Source organism: Tachypleus tridentatus, chromosome 5 (assembly GCF_004210375.1).
Source record: "Tachypleus tridentatus isolate NWPU-2018 chromosome 5, ASM421037v1, whole genome shotgun sequence".
In the NCBI taxonomy this organism is placed as follows: domain Eukaryota; kingdom Metazoa; phylum Arthropoda; class Merostomata; order Xiphosura; family Limulidae; genus Tachypleus; species Tachypleus tridentatus.
This window is the reverse complement of record NC_134829.1, coordinates 47,090,299-47,097,148: the sequence shown is the minus strand read 5'-3', so window position 1 is coordinate 47,097,148 and position 6,850 is coordinate 47,090,299. Positions and strand designations below refer to the sequence as shown.

Here is a 6,850-nt window from a genome sequence, read left to right as displayed (position 1 = left end):
TGTACAGGACGACAGCTGTAACTGTCTCGCTAAATAAAACAACTTGATTTGTACAGGACGACAGCTGTAACTGTCTCGCTAAATAAAACAACTTGGTTTGTACAGGACGACAGCTGTAGCTGTCTCGCTAAATAAAACAACTTGATTTGTACAGGACGACAGCTGTAACTGTCTCGCTAAATAAAACAACTTGGTTTGTACAGGACGACAGCTGTAACTGTCTCGCTAAATAAAACAACTTGGTTTGTACAGGACGACAGCTGTAACTGTCTCGCTAAATAAAACAACTTGATTTGTACAGGACGACAGCTGTAACTGTCTCGCTAAATAAAACAACTTGGTTTGTACAGGACGACAACTGTAACTGTCTCACTAAATAAAACAACTTGGTTTGTACAGGACGACAGCTGTAACTGTCTCGCTAAATAAAACAACTTGATTTGTACAGGACGACAGCTGTAACTGTCTCGCTAAATAAAACAACTTGGTTTGTACAGGACTACAGCTGTAACTGTCTCACTAAATAAAACAACTTGATTTGTACAGGACGACAGCTGTAACTGTCTCATTAAATAAAACAACTTGGTTTGTACAGGACTACAGCTATAACTGTCTCGCTAAATAAAACAACTTGATTTGTACAGGACGACAGCTGTAACTGTCTCACTAAATAAAACAACTTGGTTTGTACAGGACGACAGCTGTAACTGTCTCGCTAAATAAAACAACTTGATTTGTACAGGACTACAGCTGTAACTGTCTCGCTAAATAAAACAACTTGATTTGTACAGGACTACAGCTGTAACTGTCTCGCTAAATAAAACAACTTGATTTTGTACAGGACGACAGCTGTAACTGTCTCACTAAATAAAACAACTTGATTTGTACAGGACGACAGCTGTAACTGTCTCATTAAATAAAACAACTTGGTTTGTACAGGACTACAGCTATAACTGTCTCGCTAAATAAAACAACTTGATTTGTACAGGACGACAGCTGTAACTGTCTCACTAAATAAAACAACTTGGTTTGTACAGGACGACAGCTGTAACTGTCTCGCTAAATAAAACAACTTGGTTTGTACAGGACGACAGCTGTAACTGTCTCGCTAAATAAAACAACTTGATTTGTACAGGACGACAGCTGTAACTGTCTCGCTAAATAAAACAACTTGGTTTGTACAGGACGACAGCTGTAACTGTCTCGCTAAATAAAACAACTTGGTTTGTACAGGACGACAGCTGTAACTGTCTCGCTAAATAAAACAACTTGATTTGTACAGGACGACAGCTGTAACTGTCTCGCTAAATAAAACAACTTGGTTTGTACAGGACGACAACTGTAACTGTCTCGCTAAATAAAACAACTTGGTTTGTACAGGACGACAGCTGTAACTGTCTCGCTAAATAAAACAACTTGGTTTGTACAGGACGACAGCTGTAACTGTCTCGCTAAATAAAACAACTTGGTTTGTACAGGACGACAGCTGTAACTGTCTCACTAAATAAAACAACTTGGTTTGTACAGGACGACAGCTGTAACTGTCTCGCTAAATAAAACAACTTGATTTGTACAGGACTACAGCTGTAACTGTCTCGCTAAATAAAACAACTTGATTTGTACAGGACTACAGCTGTAACTGTCTCGCTAAATAAAACAACTTGATTTGTACAGGACGACAGCTGTAACTGTCTCACTAAATAAAACAACTTGATTTGTACAGGACGACAGCTGTAACTGTCTCATTAAATAAAACAACTTGGTTTGTACAGGACTACAGCTATAACTGTCTCGCTAAATAAAACAACTTGATTTGTACAGGACGACAGCTGTAACTGTCTCACTGAATAAAACAACTTGGTTTGTACAGGACGACAGCTGTAACTGTCTCGCTAAATAAAACAACTTGATTTGTACAGGACTACAGCTGTAACTGTCTCGCTAAATAAAACAACTTGATTTGTACAGGACTACAGCTGTAACTGTCTCGCTAAATAAAACAACTTGATTTGTACAGGACTACAGCTGTAACTGTCTCGCTAAATAAAGCATTTGACAACAAATTGCCCCTTCCCTGTAGCACAGCGGTATGTCTGCGGGCGTACAACACTAGAATTCGGATTTCGATACTAGTGGTGGGCAGAGAACAGATAGCCCTTATCAACAAACAAACAATCTAAGAAAAAAAGTGTTATTGAAGAGTGATTTCAACTAATACACTTCGTTCTATTGACAAGGTGAAAATATTATTTAAATATCATACACAAAGTTTTCTAACAGCTTTTATACAATTACATCAATAACACATTAAAATGGGATATCTAATAGGTTCGAATTAGTACACGTGATTATTAATAGTTTTCTGCACAGTCGTAATTATTTAACTTTTGATGCAATATGTTGTCTCTAGTTATATCTCTTTTTTTCACTAACTCAGTGTATAGATTCCAGGTTTCGATTACTGCAGGACAAACACTTTAAAAGTATCAACCAAATACCCAAATTTTACTTGTTCACAACGAATAAACACAAAATAGTTTTAACATTCTTATTTCGAGTTATCAAAGAACTGGAAAAAAAACACAAGCAAGAAAAATCTTCTAATGTATTATCTACATCAGAAGTTGAAATACATGTCTAAATATTTTCCATCAGATATTTGGTAGCTATGTGCCATTATTTCAAAGATTCTTTTTCTTTATTTCTATTTAAATAGTTTATTATATTCATATTTTGTACGCATACTGTTTCAAACCTACATGTGTGTTTATTTGGGAAAAAAAAAAATGCTTGTCAACCTCGAGTTCTACAGTTGCCTCAAGCATAACTTTGACAACCACATAAATGTCACATATGACTTGAAGGTTTGGAATACAACCGACGACATCTCGACAACTGTAAACCGTGACGCTGATACTGTTGCACATGTTTCAACTTAGATATTGACGTTGGGAATGTGGGGACACCGCCAATTGATATAGACGTTGCTAAAAATATATCTCAGAGGGATAAAAACAGCGTCACACTTTAATATGTGCCATTGATCTGATAACAAGATCAATTATTTAGATTATTAATAAATATGAAAAAAGTAGCACATAGTGATTGGATGACTGGCAGTGTATCTAGTGACGTACTTTAAAATGTAGCCAATCTTATTTCTTTGGTGAAATACACACGTGTTTATACTGACTCAGTGTTGGACAGGAGAATTCGTTCGTTTAGTAACCATACTTGTTTCTTGTCGCAGACCGGTTCTTGTCGATGTCTTTGGAATTGCAGTGCACTTTATTGTAACGTGTTCCTCCTCTGTCATGTTATACAGACGATGCCTGAAGCATGAGACGTGGTTAACAAGGAAGTACTGGTGAGTACAATCAGGTACAGTTGTCGAAATCAAGCTTCCGTGGTTAAATACACGATAAGAAACATACGGACTTATGTTGCACTAACACCAATAATATCGCCCTGATCTGTTGATAGTATTTCATGATTATCATTTGTCCAGAATTGCACAAAAACCATTAAACAAGACCATTGCACTGAAACATCGAGACAGTCACACTACAAAAACATGTTTGTATAACGTGTGATTGTTTTAAGATGGATATCGAAGGATATAAACCCCCCATTCCGTACCCCAGTAAGTTAGTGGTAGGTTAACGCACTTACAACGCTAAAATATGATGTTCGGTTCCCAGTAAACAGAACGCAAAGGAGGTCGTTGTTTAGAGATATTTTCTTAAGTTTAAAACTAACCACCTTGTGTTTGAAGGAGGAACTCAAATTGAAATGTAGATGAGAGTGTGTGTTTTAATTATAGCAAAGCCACATTGAGCTATCTGCTGAGCCCACCGAGGGGAAGCGAACCCCATAGATGAGAATATGTTCTGTTTACATTTGAAAGCAGGTGTCTCTTTTATTTTTGAAAACAGCCGAGAAACAAACCGATTTGTAAGAAGTTGTTGTTTTGAATTAAGCATAAAATGAACTATATGTGCTCTGCCCACCACGGGTATCGAAACCCGGTTTTTAGCGCTTAAGTTTGCAGACATACTGCTGAGTCACTGAGGGGGGGGCAATTTGTAAGGAGATAGACGTATAGGTTATAAATTTCAACAACATAAAATACATTTAATTGTTAAGTCAAAATTTCAATATTTCTGTCTTGGAAGGTGAATATATATATCCATACTTGTTGTAGTGTATTTCAATCATATAAAGGCACACAAGAAAAGTTTTACTTGTACAAGATAGAATAATAATTAGATACCTATAGAAACTGTCTAGTACATGCAATAATAATGATCGCTGACGCTGTAAAATAAATACAGAGTAGAGCGTTTTTACTTGGCTGTTTTGAGTAACTATGTTTATTACTTTCATTCGCATTTTAAACGTATATAATGTCTGTCTGTTTGTTTTTGTTCTATTTCCAACTAATGAAGTGAAAGTAAAAAAATAATTGTTTAGTCCTCTCAAAATTAACCTATTACGAGGTGGAAATACAAACGGACCGCTTCTCTTTTGTCCTGGCTCGGTATGGCCAGGTGGTTAAGGTACTCAACTCGTAATCTGAGGGTCGCGGGTTCGAATCCCCCGTCACACAAAACATTCTTGCCCTTTCAGCCTTGGGGGCGTTATAATGTGACGGTCAATCCTACTATTCGTCGGTAAAAGAGTAGCCCAAGCGTTGGCGGTGGGTGATGATGACTAACTACCTTCTCTCTAGTTTTACACTGCAAAATTAGAGACGGTTAGCGCAAATAGCCCTCGTATAGCTTTGCGCGAAATTCAAACCAAAAACCAAACGACCCAGAGAAGATAATTATTTTCACAAAACTGCATTAAAATAAACGTCTTTTTTTCTTCATTCCAGATCTCCCGCAAGTATTCGTTTTATATATTTAATAGTTTTCTGGTTGTTTTCTGAACCTGAGTTTCATGAGATGATGAATGGTTTTTTTTATATATTTAATAGTTTTCTGTTTGTTTTCTGAACCTGAGTTTCATGAGATGTGTTTTTCCAGGTGTTGAATTACGATTTAAATTTGATTTCCAATAGAAATATATAGCTAAGAGATTTAACAAATACAAACGCTTTAATTTGTTTTCAAAGCTACACAATGGACTATCGAGCTCTGCCCACCACGGGTATCGGAACCCGCTTTCTAGCAATATAAGTCCGCAGACATGCCGCTGTGCCACGGGGGGGACAGGAGGGACTCTTTAGCGTCAAATTTATTAAAAAAACTACATGAGTAATAACGTGTTAATCTGTCATCCTTTTATTAATATAAAATAACCTCTTAAAAAACTTAATCAAACTTGTATAACTCTTCATTTCAATACTTCACATGGTATGTTAAAGCGGGCTATACTTTACAATAGGTAAACTCTTTGGTAGATAGCTTAACAACAACCAAACCAACTCATTTGTTCTTTGCTGTAAACAATGTTTTTGATGGTGTTCCAATAACATTCCACTAGGTTGTACAGCTACAATGCATAATTGGCTTCAATATAAGATTCCCTCAACTATATCACGTGATTATATTGGATGTTTTAACCAAATAAACATTTGTATAAAACTTTCAAATATTATAAGACATTCCTTCTGTTAAGTCTCTTATCAAGTGGTTATTGTAAAGCTGGTATTTTGGGTGAAAACGCGTGTTGTTTTTATAAAATGTAGACTATGTAATAAATAAGTCATATTCAGCAGTGTATGACTTCGTATTAAATTTTCTCGTGATATTTCGATTAGGAAACTACGTTTAAATGATTCAAGAATAGATCCTTAAGAAATCGACAGAAAAATAATGAAATCACATAACCAGAAAATGTAAGATAAATTGTTTACTGATATTCGAGTAAAAAATGGAATAAGTTGGTTTAAGGTGACACGGTTGTTTCGCATAGCTGTGATGGGTTTCGTATCGCGTCATTTTAGATTCTAGCAGAGTGCGTCAATTCAAGCTACTCTGTCATGTACTCTAACATTTTTTTTCTCTGAACTGGCTGTCTTTATCTGTCATTTTCCACCACTTTATGTTGATAACTTTGAATTCTCTTGACGTTTTGAGTTTCTCTAATCTTTATGAACTCTCCTATAATATCATCATAAACTCTAATCTGTCTCTCTGTTTCAGTCTTGTTTGAATATGAGCAACTTAAAAAAGACGTATTAACAATATATATATATATACATGAAACAACCTGGAACAGGCAAATGAAGAGCAGTTAAAAAGATTGTTTGTTTGTTTTTGAATTTCGCGCAAAGCTACTCGAGGGCTATCTGTGCTAGCCGTCCCTAATTTAGCAGTGTAAGACTAGAGGGAAAGCAGCTAGTCATCTTAACCAACTCTTGGGCTACTCTTTTACCAACGAATAGTGGAATTGACCGTCACATTATAACGCCCCACGGCTTAAGGGCGAGCATGTTTGGCGCGAAGGGGATGCAAACCCGCGACCCTCAGATTACGAGTCGTACGCCTTAACACGCTTGGCCATGCCGGGCCCAGTTACAAAGAAAGATAAGCAGACAAGAAACAAGCCGCCATGCTAAGAAATAGTTATTGGTTAAGAGACATGCACAGATTATAAATTGAGATCGTGGAAAATTAAAATCAGGTTGTCGACAACAGTCTCAGCTGATAAAATGATAATAATAAAAAACATTTTGCGAAACGATTTGTTTTAGATAAAAGAAATGTGAAATATTTAGAATGTGATGTTTCTTTACACCAGTATAGTTTCAAACACTAAAATGGTTTAGTCATTGAAGGTCAATAAGAAACAGTTATAGTGAAGAAATAATAATCCGTGATAACGAGAAAACCCACTTCTA

The 6,850-nt window shown here is 36.2% G+C and overlaps 1 protein-coding gene across 1 annotated transcript in view; it reads left to right on the top strand.

The window, feature by feature from the left end:
- Positions 1-3,204: 3,204 nt before the first annotated feature.
- LOC143251085 (GATA-binding factor 3-like) overlaps positions 3,205-6,850 on the top strand; it is a 49,993-nt gene continuing 46,347 nt past the window's right edge. Inside the window, exon 1 of the mRNA XM_076502447.1 lies at positions 3,205-3,367. The gene's annotated coding sequence lies outside the window, so the exon portion shown is untranslated. The remainder of the gene's footprint in view (positions 3,368-6,850) is intronic.